Below are 15,676 nucleotides of genomic sequence, written 5' to 3'. Positions count from 1 at the left end.
TACCTAATTTATTATGTATTGTCTAGATTTCCTACCATTTATTTCATAGCATATAAATTAGCAGCTGCCACCACACTGACATTGTCAACCCTTGGCTGCCCATATACGCCACATCATTCAATTCAGTGTCGTCCTTTGAGGTGAAACCATGTTGCACTCATGCCCCTCCATTTCTGCCACTTCTGCGCCCATTGCAAAGGTCCCTGTGACCTCTACCCCTACTAAACCTCGTGTGGGAAACGGTGAAGAACTATGTGACTCTGCTGTGGAATGTGAACTGGCTGAATGATTGATGATAATGATGGATAGTGACTTTGATCTTTCAGGTGAATCGTGTGATGAGCCTGGGGAGGAAATCGTGACAGAAACTGCCAGTATGAGTGCTGCAGTGTCCCAAGTTCGTCCTAGCTCCAAGGGAAAGGAGTCCTTAGTGCAGCAAGGGAAGGAATTTGGGAAGGGAATGAAGAAGAGGCAGGTTAGCCCTGGAACAATGGCTCTGCGTGACCCAGCCCACCATGAGTCCCGAGGTGAATCACCTCCCAGCTCTCCCAGCCCCACTTCACTAATATCTTCCACCTCTTCAGCGGAAATTTCTCCTGAGACTTCGTCGTCGGAGTCTCCACCAGCACCTACAGTGAAGGCAGGCCGTAGGAGATGAGGTAAATCCCTGACTGGTTGTAAAAGTAGAGTAGCATCTAGAAGTAAGGGCTGCTAGTGGTACACGGCAATCTAGGGTCAGTCGAAGTGACCTTGAAACGGCCCAGTCTGCCTCACAGCCACCCTCATCCACCCTCACCCAGCCTTCACCGCCACGAGAGGGAACCCTGGACGCCTTCGTATGGACAGAAGGTTCCGATTTCGTCCCTGAACAACTCCACTTTGATGAGAGTTCCTCAGGGGTACAGCCTGCCTTTACTCTTGACGAGGATGCTGAGTATGTGGACTACCTTTTGGCCTTCCTTGATGACGAAGTCATGCAGCACATATGTGATAAGACCAACGGGTACAAGTCTACAAATGAAAATGAGAGAAAGAAATGTATGATAATCATAGGGGCATTTGTCTTCTTAGTGTAATAGGAAAAGTATATGTTAGGATAATTATCGACAGAGTTAGGGAAATAACAGAGGAATTAGTTGGAGAAGAAGAGGAAGGTTTTAGGAAGAGAAGAAGTTGTGTAGATGAGATAATCATTCTTAGATCTTTAGTGGAAAGGTTTCTAGAGAAGTGAACAAAGTTGTATGTGGCCTTCATGGATTTGGAGAAAGCATATGACATGGTGGACAGACAAAGGTTGTGGAAAGTATTAAAAATTTATGGAGTAGGTGGGAAGATGTTGAATGCTGTGAAGAGTATGGATGAGGGTGCTAAGCCTGCAGTGCATGTGGATAGTGAATTGAGTGAATTTTTCTACTTGAAGGTTGGACTGAAACAGGGATGTGTCATGTCTCCAAGGTTGTTCAATCTGTATATGGATGGGGATATGAAAGAGATACAAGATAGGGCAGTGGATGTTGGTGCGGCCCTAATGAGAGAGGGCAGTGTTTGGAAACTCCCTGTGCTGTTGTTTGCAGATGATACTTTGTTGTTATGTGAAGCTGAAAGGGAGCTGCAAGGCTTGGTGGATGAGTTTGGGAAAGTGTGTAAGAAGCGGAATCTAAAGGTGAATTTAGGGAAGAGTAAAGTTATAGTCTTCAAGAGAGTGAAGTCAGTGAATGTACAGTGAGGTTGGGTGAGAAGGAAATGAAAAATGTGAGTGTATTTATGTATTTGGGTAGTGTGATGAGTAAGGATGGAAGTTTGTAGGGTGAAGTTCTTGATAGTGTACAAGGGAGAAAGGTTGCTGGTTCCTTGAACGCAGTGTTAAGAAACAGGGAAGTGAACATGGAAGTGAAAAAGTTATTACATGACAGTAATGTGATACCAACTCAAAAGTATGGAAATGAAGCTTGGACCTTGTTGGAGGGACAGAGTCAAGAGTGAGGGCAGTGGAAATGAGTTATTTGAGAGGAGCGTGTGGAGTCACATGGACAGACAGACTGACAAATGAGGAAGTGAAGGAGCTTTGTGGTGTGGATATGGATGTGACACGAAGCGTTAGGAGAAACACAAAAGCATTAGGAGAAATGCACTGAGGTGATTTGGCCATGTGGAGAGGATGTAGAGTGAGAGACTCATTAGATAGATAAGATAGATAATCTTTTTATTTGGTCCATAGAAATACAGTTACAAAAAATTCCTAGTATACAAGATATGACCTAGCTCTTTGATGAAAAATTTCATCTTATAAGAGCCAGTGAATATTTTATATATATATAAATGTTTTCCATCATTGGATTATTCTGGGACACTGAGTGGCAATAGGCAATACATACATACATATACATATACATATACATATACACACACACACACACACACGCACACACGCATATATACATATATAAACATATATAGTTTCAAGTTTTTTTATGTTGATTGTCAGCTATATTAATTTTATTTACTGGCTTTTGATAACTAATTATTGTTGAGAATGTTGTACGGGACTATGAGCTACATATGATTTTATGAGGTACTTTTTTAGACTGCTTTTAAAGTTATCTACAGTAGTTTTTTTTACTATGTCGTCTGGCAGGGAATTGAATATTTTTGCACCATGATACCTAATATTACTCTGAGATTGTAAAGACGGCATGAAAGGTACAACTAAACGTTCTGTATTTCTATAATGGTATCTTGTAGGTGGAGTGGGTACAAAGAATGAGTTATTGTAAACAAGTCCATTAATGCATTTATACACATATACTGCACATATCAGTTCATTGATTTCTTTCATCTTAAGTATGTTATTATTATAAAATATATCATTCATGTGCTCGTAGCGGCCTACTCGTTCGATTGCCCTCATGATTTGCTTCTGAGCTGTTTCTAAAGGTTTCAGAGCTGTTTTACTTGCCGCTCCCCACACTGCATGACAATATACTAAATGAGTATACACTAATGAATAATATATCAAAATCATTGACTGTTTGTTTAATTTATTCCTTGTTTGATATATAATGCCACAGTACCTTAATACTTTATTTCTAATTTGGATGATATGCTTATTCCACAGTAATTTATTGTCTAATACTATACCCAAAAATTTGGTTTCTGTTACTTCTTTAATGCTGTTATTATTGATAACTACTTGAACACTGTGATTTATTTTCTTATGTCTGTGGAATACAATAAAGTAAGTCTTATTTATATTTAATGTTAGCTTATTGGCTGAAATCCACTGTACCACCTTAGATATTTCTTCAGTTAAGGTATTTGTAAGAGTGTTTATATTACTGTGGCTTAAGTAGAAAGTACTGTCATCAGCAAATAGTACATGTTTTAACCTTTTTGTTGCGTTTGTGATATCGTTGAGGTAGATTAAAAATAATACAGGCCCTAAGATCGAGCCTTGTGGCACCCCTACATTTATTTCAGTAGTGGAAGATGTTTGATTATTAAAATAAACAAATTGTTTACGTTTAGCCAGATAACTCCGGAACCAGTCAAGTGCTTTCCCTATAATACCATAGTGTGTCAGTTTCTCAAGTAATATTGTATGGTCCACTGTATCGAAAGCCTTGGTTAAATCCAGAAACAGACTTATAGTGAACTCGTTTTTATCAAAGGCTGACAAAATGTGATCCGTGAAAGACAAAAGAGCATCTTGTGTGGATCTCCGTCTACGGAACCCATACTGATCATCGGAGAGCATACCTCTTTCTTCTAGAAAATCAATTAATCTGTCACAGACTGGCCTTTCAATAATTTTACTTAAAGAAGGCAGGACCGAAACAGGCCTATAATTTTCAGGTGTATCACGAGGGCCCGACTTGTGTATTGGTATTACTCTCGCTAACTTCAACTGATCAGGAAAGATTCCAGTAGCAAAAGACAAATTACATAAATGAGTTAAAATAGGACACAAAATTGTTATAGACCTCTTCAGCACCTTCACAGGAATATTGTCATGCCCAGCGGCTGAATCACGCATATTCATAACAACTTTATTGATTTCGTCAGTAGTGATTTCCCTGAAAGTTAGCTCATTTATATGAAGTTCAGGAAGATATGCCTGGAACTTAGTTTGAGTCTGGGTAATATTCTTTGCTAATTCTTTACCTATATTGGTAAAATAGTCATTGATTGAATTAGCAGTAATATTTCTTGCATGATTAAGCTCAGTGTGCCCTCTCCTCATTAATACTGAATTTACTATGTTCCAAGTCTTTTTAGAGTCCCCTGCCGAGGTTGCTAGTTTACTTTTATAATAATTTCCTTTAGCAGTCTTAATTGATTGGGTTACTTTATTTCTTACTTTACGGTATATGTCACCATATGTAATCGGTTTCTTTAGATATTTACGTTGTAAGCGGTTGCGTTCTTTAATCATAGCTTTAATTTCATGAGTTATGTATGGTTTATCCTTATATTTTTGCTTTATGTGAATTGTCTTTTCTGGGAAACATTTTTCGAAAATGGTTATAAAATTCTGATAAAAGAAATCGAAGCAGGTTGCGAAATTGCTGGTCTTATAAATGCAAGACCAATCTACTTTTATTAGTTCTTGTTTTAAAATTTCTATATTGTCATCCGTGAAATCCCTATATCTTTTTATTATTTTCTTGTCTGGAGGCTTTATATTCAGTGAAAACGCGGAAAATATGGGAAAATGGTCTGAGATATGACAAACATATATACCATTAGTTATATTTCTACTAATGTTATTAGTCCAGATTTGATCGATTAATGTAGCTGACTGGCAGGTTACTCTAGTAGGATGTATTACTACTGTATAGTAGAATTTACTATTCATTATTGATATCAGATCTGAGGCTAGTTTGTAATTTGCATGTTTTATTAAGTCAATGTTAAAATCTCCCATTAAATAACAGGTTTTCTGTTCCTCTTCTATTACATCATGAAGGTGGTTCAGCGAGTCTAAAAACTGTTCAGCATTGCTTTGAGGTCTTCTATAAAGAGCTCCTATTATGATGCTCTTAGTGTGAGATTTAATTTCGACAAATAATGTTTCAATATAATGTTATTTTCTTTTCAAATCATGCCGCTCAATCGGTCGATGAGAAGACAATACATACAGCGCCAGTCCCCCACTATTTCGGGACACATTGTTAGTAAACATAGTATAATTCGGAATGGAGTACAGGTGTTCGATGCTCGACGTTAGTTTCGTTTCACAAAATGCAATTGCATTAAATTCCTTTCGAAAAAACATTTCACATTCTTCCAGAATAATATCAAACTTTCCTGGTAAACTGTTTGTATTAAGTGATAATATTTTGAAATTTTCATTTTTAATTTTATCTATAGCTTGGTTTATAGAATCAGAAGGATAATAATCACATACTAGTTCATTCAAACCTAGTGAATCATTGAGAAAATTATCAGGATCATTAGCACTATGTCTATCCACGGAAGGCAACACCTGATCATAACTGAGGGACTTCATTTGAAGTAATGAGAAACTTATATTATTATGAGCTAGAGAATTTTCATTGTTGTTTAAGTACCTTAAGAAGTCTCTGTCATCTAAGTCTACAAACGGAAAAATGAAACCTGAATTAAAGTCCACCATTACTTACGACTACACCTTCCGTGGACTTTCTATTTTTTGCTCTGTGGTATCCTAGGCCTTTTCACTGTCTCCCGAATGGGTTTGGGTAAGGCCAGATCTGAATCCACTCTGCTGGTGTCTCTGGGCGGTGTGCGATTGTCCAGTTGATCATTCATTCCGTCTTCAGTCTTGTCGGTAGATGATGATTCGGTACTTCCTGACTCTTGAATTGGTTGTGACGATTGTTTACCTTTCTGAGGGCTCGAGTCATCATGCTGAGATATAGGCTGATTGGTCTTGGGTGGTGAAAAAAGTTCGATCGGCTTCATGGACGTTGATTTTTTTTCATTTTTGTCTGTTGTAGTTTCTTTGTTGGAATTTGTTTGGCGCTGATTAAAAGATCTTATGATGAGTTTCCTGTAACTTAAACAGGCATATTTTCCTTCTGCCCTCGCCGTTTTTAGTTGTGGTATTAATTTCTTCCTCATTTCGACTGTAGCTGGGCAGAAGTCCTCATTCATGTAGATTGTTGTATCCTTTAACTGCGACCTCTTAGCCAAGATAGCGTCTCGTTGCCGTTGTGTTGCAAATCTAGCCACTATATCACGAGGTCCACTGCCATGTTTTCCCACACGATGTGCTCGTTCTAGGTTGGGTGTTATTCCTATTTTGTCTGCAACCAATTTAGCGACCTTATGTTCAGTCTGTTCCGCATTCTCATCCTTGGCTTCGTGTACTCCAGAGAAGCGTATGTTGAACCTGCGAGACTGGTCATCGATGTAATCGAGACGTGGGATAGTTTCATTTAGCAGCTTTCTCAACGACTGGCATTCACTAACTAGGCTTTCCTTTTCTTCATTTACTGTTTTTAGGCTTGATTTCAGGGCGTTAATTTCTTCATGTGCATATTATAAGCTTCTGATCACGTCCTTCAGTTCATTTCGTAGATCCTTTATTGCTTCGTTGACAGTCTCCATACTGTCTGTGACAAGTGAGTGGTGAATCGTGACTTCTGGTGGAGAGGCACCTCCTTCCAGCTCAGTGTCCAGTCGCAGACAGTGGTGAACATGCTTTAGCACTGCATCAACCTAGTAGCAGTGAGACTAGCAAGATTCAGACTAAAAGCATTCTCCCCACTTTCCTTTTGGGGGTGGTGACATGGAGGGCTCTGATAAGAATGGCAAGACCACCTCATTCCCAACTTCTCCCGATACCTTCTTGAGATTATCTCCATCCGAGAGGGGTGGTGGCCCTTCCTGGGTGCGTATTTTATTCTTCTGCTTTACTTAGTCATTCAGTCTTACTGGCATCGTTGGTGCGAGTTCTGCGAGAAATTACTCGGTAACGTCGTGCCTTTGCTCAGGAGTAGTTGAGACAATGCAGCTAATCAATCCAGAATCTCACCAGAAAAGGTGCATTTGGATGTTAAAGCAACCTTTGCCTAACCAACTTAGGCCTAACCTTGTGGTAATTTAGTCTAATACCTTCTTTTGCTTCAAGGGATGAGAAAGGTGCAACGTTGCTGGGTCTTTTCTCAAGCCACTCGAGAGAGGTAGCCTGCAGTTCTACTGAACCCAGGTTCGAATCCCCGCTGTGGCAGGGAACAGTTTAAGGATTTGAATTTCATGTAAAGCAGACTTTACTGATCTACCAGAAGACCCGGCGATATGTAAAAATACCCAAGCTAATACCAATACACCAGTCCTGTAAGAGACAGTCCTAGCATGTACTCAGTATGGACGGTGGGTGTTAGTGCCGAAGTGGTGATATGTAGAAATGTATATGTAGGAGGACTACTGGACCTTGGTAGCAGGCTGTGAAGCCTACGCCCAGAGTCAAACACACACAAAAATCAGCAGTCATTCCAATACCAGGTTCTAGGGTAAAGGCTGTATTCAGAGGCAGTAGCAGTGCAGGGTTAAGGACTAAGGGACACAAAAGCAATACGCTGGAAAAAGACAACTCAGCATGAGATGAAATACAGTAAAAGAAACGAATGAAATCAAGAACATAATAAAGAAAAGAAACAACGAAACGAAAGAATGAATGAAATAAAATTATCGAAGGGAAAACAAAAAGACAAAAAGAAGGAAAGTGCGAAAGAAACATGCAGAATCAACAAGAGCTGGACAGAAAGGGAGAATTAACAAGAGTTGCAGAGAATTCTGATCAAATTGAAACAAGGAGAAAAATAATACAAAGAGAACAATAAAGAGACGCAGAGATAACAAGAAAAACCCGTGGAAAGAATAAACAATTGATGATCTGAGGGGAGAGAGAAAAACAAAGTGAGGAAAATGATTCAGCGACAGGAAAAAAAGAAAAGAATGGAGGAGCAAGCAAACCATAGCAAACTAAGAGTTATAGAGAGTGAAATGAAAGAAAAAGACGAAAAATATAAAAAAGAAAATATGGTAATATGCAAAAAAAGAAATCAAAGAAGGAATCAACGACACACAAGAGTCCATCATCCGCGCTGTAAAATCAGTCTTAAGATCCGCCAGCATGATCAGTGGTCTCCTGTGGATGTGAAGTATTTTCATGATGATTTGTATGTATATAACTATGTACACTTGATGAAATGAAGTATTTTTCTCGCTTCTGACCTGCTGTTTATATCGTGATTGATCATCATACTTTGAAAATGAGGAGCAGAGTGCTCGGTCATGACAGATGTCTACTGATAATTTAAATGGGACTTAAGGTAGAACTGTAGAACCTGCCAATTGTCCTTGAATTTTATTGATTGCTTTCGCCATCGAATTACTGTACTCTGACCTTACCTGGCCGTCAACCCATCCACCAAGTCTGATGTAAATCGAGCCATCCCAGCCAAGAATGCTAAATTTTGACTTTTGGCATTTTTCTTATATCAGAATAAATGTATCACCAACAAATCGAAAACATTTCCACCAAGTATATTCTACGTCGAATAAAGATTATTTGGGTTAAAGGGTCATACTTATGGCCAAACCCTATGAGCTTTATTTTTTTTTTTCTCCCAAAACTAACTCACTTCACTTTCCTTCAATAGTTACATCAAGTTTGATCAAAATCTGACCAAGTTATTTGAATTGCCCTTCCACGTACATTTCTTTACCTATAACCTTTTTTTCTGACAAAAATAAATTCGTATTTTCTCAGAAAGACCTAAATTACTGTGCCAAAATCATTGAACTTCCATCCAGTAGTTGTTCCATAATGTTGCTCTCAGATAGGCAGACCAACTGACGAACAAACAGGACCAAACACATAACCTCCACACACTTTCGATCGCAGGTTTAGAAAAGAAAAAATAGCAACAACTAATAAGAAGATAGGACAACCACAAAGGAAGGAAGGAAGGAATCGAGGAAGAACACGATAAAGGAGTGTTTGGATGGAAGTGAGACAATATAAAGGAGTACTGAGAGTAGCAGGGTGGAGATGAAAAGGCTGACTGCTGTTGGTAAGAGAAGGGAGGAAGATAGATTATCAAGGGGAGGGAGAGGGTGAACATGAGTGTAGATGCTTAGAGAAACCAGACTGGAGGAAAGAAACTTTGTGATAACCTTTCATATAATGTATTACACTACCCTTTCCGGCTATGCTTTCGCTTGTGAATATAAGTACCGCAAACACCATGCCTTTCCATGCCAATGAATTAAAAACCAAAAAAAATACTACCAGCGACAGGAATAAATGATTACCTTGTTGACTTTCAGGTTATTAAAATCGTCTGTTGATATGCGTAACAGAATCGACTATGAGTGTGTCAACGGTATGCGATACCAGTACTTTCAAACCCCTTTTCCAGTTTCAGTTAAGTATCATCTAAGGAGGACGCGGCAATAAGAGAATCAGTAGCTCACTTCCTAGCTTGAGATTTAGTAATCTAGTGACGTGGTGTTAATTATATATCGATTTGTTCTAACCTGACTACTATTCCTCACTTCTTTCAGCTCAACTTATGGCCACATATAGTCACTATTGAAAGTTAATTTGACCAGTAACCATGGAGACCCATCCTCCTTATAGCAAAGGCTGATCGAATTACATGCAATCCCATTTATTTAGACTGTAGAAATGGTTCTATTCTTATATTTAGAGGTGGTGACACACGATTTTTTTTGCCAGCTCTTCCCAGGCAACTCTATCTTGGATAACTTCTTGACGACTTTTAAAGAATTGCTGTAACTTGGGCCTTTGAGCAGCAATCACCAAGAAAAGTTGTCAACAAACCCCCAAAAGACGCAGCCATTGTTGAGCTGCCTATGAAGAGACGCCAGAAAATTCGCTCGTGTGACCATGCTTTTCAAGTCCCTCGGTGTGGCGTGATGCGACCACCCCTGCCGTGGTAAGGCTAGTCCTGCCATTTACTAACATGGCTGACACATGAATGGCCGGAACGCTCAACCACTGATTTCCTTTCACATCGTGTCCGGCCACATATTTCTGACATGGGCAGGAAAAGAAAACATTATGAATGAGAAATGGTATGGAAATTACAGTTAAAGTAGGATTTTAGAAATGGTATGGAAATTACAGTTAAAGTAGGATTTTAGAAGACAGTCGCAGACATAATCGTAGTCTATCATGGGTGAGATACAATACACCACTTAAATTACTAACTTGTTCCTATAGTCTAATCTTTGGCAATTTATCTGTCTATCTATCTGTCTATCTCTATTTATCTATCTCTATCTATACATCTATATCTATATCTATCTATCTGTCTATCTATCTATCTATCTATCTATCTATATCTATGTATATATATATATATATATATATATATATATATATATATATATATATATATATATATATATATATATATATATATATATATATATATCATGCCATTCATTAATGCTAGACACGAAAAATCATATTAGCCATTCATACCAAGTCAACAGTTCACTAAAAGATCGAACTCTACAAAATAGTTTGAGAGCAACTGTGCCAGAGCAACGGCCCAAGAGTCATTGGCATATAAGTCCTACTTAAAACTTAAAATAAAAATAACATATGAATCACTCTGTTAATTTAAATTTGCTACAAAACATTCAAAAACAGTAATAAATCTCGCTCAATCAAACTTTCTTCAAAACCAAGCATCAAAACTACTTAACAATCCTAATGACAATAGAAGATTCTGGTAAACTTTCAGTTCTTTCAATAATAGCTTTAACAAGTCATCACTCATATCCTCACTAAAATCTTCAGACGGTAACATATCAAACGACCCTTGTGGTAAAGCGAATATCCTTGCAAGTACATTTGCCTGAAATTCTATATTAGAGGATGTCAGTCAGAACATCCCTGTGCTAGATCTTGGCTCTCTTGAAATTGTTCCACTTAAAATACAAACTAGACACGTAAAATTCATCCAAGACAATTTACCAACTAACAAAGCTCCGGTCCCATATGGCATTCCTCCAATTGTTTTGAAAAAGTGCTCCCCAGAACTTGCCTTTCTTCTAGGTAAATTATTCAGACTATGCATGCATATTTCATTTCCTGATTCATGGAAAGAAGCAAATATCCACCTAATTCCAAAGAAAGGAAGTTCCTCTGACCCCTGTGATTACAGACCAATATCTGTCATGTCTTCTCTTGGTAAAGTATTTGAAATTGTAATTAATAAGCACATAGTTAAACACATTGAATCCAACAACTTAATTAGTGAGAGGCAATATGGTTTTTGCCACGAAGGATCTGCCATTGATATATTCAGTCTCGTGACTCATACCATTAATCAAACAATTGACTAACATGGAGAAACTCATGCAGTAACCCTTGACATTTCTAAAGCTTTCTGCAGAGTGTGGCAACATTCCCTACTATCTAAACTCCCTTGCTATGAATTAACATCTTTTGTTCCTCTGCTTTCCTCATATCTCAGCAACAGAAAAATAAGAGTAAAAGTAGATGATGAATATTCCAGTTTCCACTCAATGAATGCTGGCATTCCACAAGGATCAGTTCTGGCACCAACCTTATTCCTAGTTCATATTAGTCATCTACTATCTGTTAACCACAATCTCATCCATTCATATGCAGATGAATCAACACTTCACAGGTCATTCATACTCAAACACCCATTCACAAAGTTTGATGTATCTAACTCTCAACTCAGTGCAGCCATCTCCATAAATCAAGACTTATCTAAGATCACTGAATGGGGACAAAATAACCTTGTCTTATTTAATGCTAGTAAAACCAAATATATACAATTTCCAAATAGACAGATATTGCCAGATTCGTATATTACCTTCAGTGTTACTAATATTCCCATCTCCTTAAGAATTGACATTCTCTGTGTCTCACTTAACAATGCCCTCAGCTGGACCTCTCATGTCAGATCACTTGCTAAAACCGCCTCAAAGAAACTTGGATTATTGTACAAAATCCGTAACTTCTTCACTAACGAGCAGTTAACTATACTTTATTAGAGTCATGTACGCTCTCAGCTAGAATACTGCTCACCCTTGTGGAATGGATGTGAAGATGTTGCACTAAAAAATTCTGAACAAAACCGTTGGAATTAATAATAACCCTGCTATTACAAATTAACTACCTCCCCTACAAGTAAAAAAGAATGTTGTCTCCCTTGCATTATTTTACAAATACTTTTATGGCAAATGCTCAGACGAAGTTGTGTCCATTGTGCCACCTCTCCATGATTTCCCTCGTGCTACACAGGCATCTGGTAGCGCTCATGACTTGAATGTCAGACAGCCATATTGCATAACTTCAGGTTATCAGAATTCTTTTATTCGTCGAACTGCATCTATCTGGGACTCACTTCCCCAGAGTTGTTTCTCCCCAAACTTCAGTCTACAGCTGTTCAAGTCCAACTGTTACAGTTTTTTTAATGAATGGAGGACGCCAGTAATCTTCTGATGTATGAATATTTTTTTTTATATATATATATATATATATATATATATATATATATATATATATATATACTAACTTCAAAGGCTTACTGGCCAACTGCCTTCAAACCTGGTAAGCTCAGTTGGATAAGTGTCTGCTTCTTTTGGCCAAATACAGTATGATGGCAATCCATCAACCAGGACTCCGGATGTTATCCAGAACACAAATAATAGAGTCAGCTGTACTACCTCAAGAACTGTCGAAGCTAGGAAACTGAAATTTTACAATAGTATAGCCTTAAGGCATATCTGGAGCGCAAAGGAGTATGGTTCCAGTCGGTTGACTAGTCTTTGAGATCGGCTGGGGTAAACAATTTGAATTTTTTCTGATATTCCAGATGTCACCTAAATCTCTTCGAAAGATAACTAAAGCTACCAAACTTATTGGACTTAGAGACAGTGATAACCTAAGATGATATGCACAAGATCAGTGACCTTGACCTCGTCTGTTGTAAAAAAAAAAAAAAAAGGGGGGGGGCTTTTCCGGATATTCTTGATGTTACCTAATTATCCATGAAGGATTAAAGCTAGTGCCACTAAACTTGGTGGTCAGTTATGACATAAGGTGAAATACAAGACCAATGACCTTGACCTCAGAACCCCTTTATAGCCCGGCTTCTACTAGGCAATGGTTGTGGGAAGTTTTTCTTAATCAAAATTGTCCTTGGACAGCATTACAGTGCTCTGAAGAGAAGAAAATGGTGCGAGAAGAAAATGCGAAATGGTGAATGAAATAGTGGAAGATGAGGGAAATGAATAACAGCAGAAAACTGAAACAAGAAATGGAGTGCAACAGGACGGTGTTTAGGTAACTGCTTGGTAAATGAGGATAGGAAAAGCTGGATAGTGAAAGGAAAAGGTGGGGAGGAGACAAGAGGAAGTATAGGCCTACTGAGTTTTATGGGAAGAGAGGAAGCCATGAGAATGAAGTGGGGTGAGAGGGAACCGATACTGTAGTAAAAGATAAGTAAATAGGTGTCACGGGGTTTTTATAATAACACTGTGTTTTTTGAAATAAATAGTTAAATATTATTTAAGTTGATAATAATATTCAATAATATTGAAGAGCAGAGACAATGATTGTCTTGCTACATCAAGCAACGATTACTTTACGCTGACTTGCTACGATTCTCTAAGATCGAGAATTTATAAACTTTCTCAACAGTACACAGCAGAGACTAATTACTCACAATTGCTGAATTACTGTACTGTTAGCCTCTGGAGAAAGTTACTTCACCCCTGACAATAAATAACTAATACTAATAATAACATCAGATTCTTGCTGATGCATTAACTCCTGGCACAACGGATTTTAAGTTAATACAACAAGACTGGTCTAAGTACCAGTTATGAAAGCAAACGTTTATGCAAGCTAGGAGCTATATGGAAAATAAGCTTAATTTGGATTAAATGAAACAAGATTTTACTTTACATTGAGCTCAAGGAAAAGAACTATTAAATTTATTAATTACAAAAAATAAATTTAACGTTACAATTCAAATCAATTTAAATGAGACGCACTCACTCACTCACAGAAAAGCTAAATACTTACGCCTAGGAAAAAACACCTTAACTAAACTCTTATGACTACAAAATACAAAAAGGAAATACTAGTCAATGAATGCGGTGTATCACCCAAAGCTGGAGAACTAAAGGTGGGAGCTTGGAGAAACTGTAAGCGGAGTTTGGGTACTAGCTGACCTCTCGCACTGCTGCACAGGTCCTGTCTCCGTCACAGCAAACACTAGACTGAGTAAGTCGTGGGAACAAAGGGAGAAGCAGTAGGCCGCATTTTTAACGGTCAAGTGCAAGCAGGGGCGAACAATAAAGAAAACAATAGTATCGCTCAGTACAGCACTTAGTGACGTGCATTAAATCGGTCACTTTTGAAAACAGTGACGAATGTTTTGAAAAGTGTACCCCGAAATGGAGGGAGAAACGGTTAGCTGAGCGATACGCAGTGAGTTTTCCACTAATAGTTCGTGGCTTCTCACAAAAGGGAAATGTCGCGGATTGATTCGTGACATTACGCCCTTACAAAGTTAAATTTTTTCCTTATGGGAAAAAATTTGTGGATATATATATATATGTATACATCCTAAGTCATTCACACAAGATTCACACTGTGGTGTGTGTGCTATCCTGCTACAGGAGAAAGTCGCAGTCGCCAGTGAGCGAAAAAACCTCGTATTTACGTTAATAGAAGCAAGCTTGAGGGAAAAACTCCGTGACGACAGTGAAAATCCTGTACTCAGGTCAAACTGAGCGAAAAGTCACTACATTTACACTGACAACTAACTGTTGTGTAGCGTGGTGTATGTAATACATGGTGTAGGTGTGACAGTTGTAGTGAACTGTACCTACGTGTAAAATGACAGTAAATAATAATATGGCGACGACGAAGGCAGAGAAGAAGAGGCGGCAGCGTGCAGCAGACGATCAGCTGGTCCGCACAGCAAAACTGCTACACCCATTGCTGAACCTGCAAAACCAATTGAGGTGGAGCATCAAAAGTGTCAATGAGACAAAATTTTATTATGTTACAATTACTCTCTCTGCCTAGCAGTCAGTGCTACGATGTACATTCGAGGTCGCCATTAATTATAGCACACGATTATGGTTGGCAAGTTGAGAATCCTTGTGCAAACTCGGGTCTTCCATAGCCTCGAACCGCACACGGGTCCTCAACCTGTGCCTTAACCTACAGTACTTATATTAATATCGGGAAGCTGAGAATCCTTGTGCAAACTTGGGTCTTCCATAGCCTCAAGTCGCCTCTGCGGAGTTCTCTCTCGAACTTCCCCCTTAACCTACAATACAATACTTATATTAGTACCGGGAAGCTGAGAATCCTTGTGGAAACTTGGGTCTTCCATAGCCTCAAGTCGCCTCTGCGGAGTTCTCTCTCGAACTTCCCCCTTAACCTACAATACTTATATTAGTATCGGGAAGCTGAGAATCCTTGTGCAAACTTGGGTCTTCCATGGCCTCAAGTCGCCTCTGCGGAGTTCTCACTTCCCCCTTAACCTACAGTACTTATATTAGTATCGGAGAGCTGGGAATCCTTGTGCAAACTTGGGTCTTCCATAGCCTCAAGTCGCCTCTGCGGAGTTCTCTCTCGAACTTCCCCCTTAACCTA

Source organism: Coenobita brevimanus, chromosome 100 (genome assembly GCF_032717465.1).
Source record: "Coenobita brevimanus isolate Jiangsu-jjx chromosome 100, ASM3271746v2, whole genome shotgun sequence".
Classification (NCBI taxonomy): domain Eukaryota; kingdom Metazoa; phylum Arthropoda; class Malacostraca; order Decapoda; family Coenobitidae; genus Coenobita; species Coenobita brevimanus.
Note: the sequence above shows the minus strand (reverse complement) of the source record.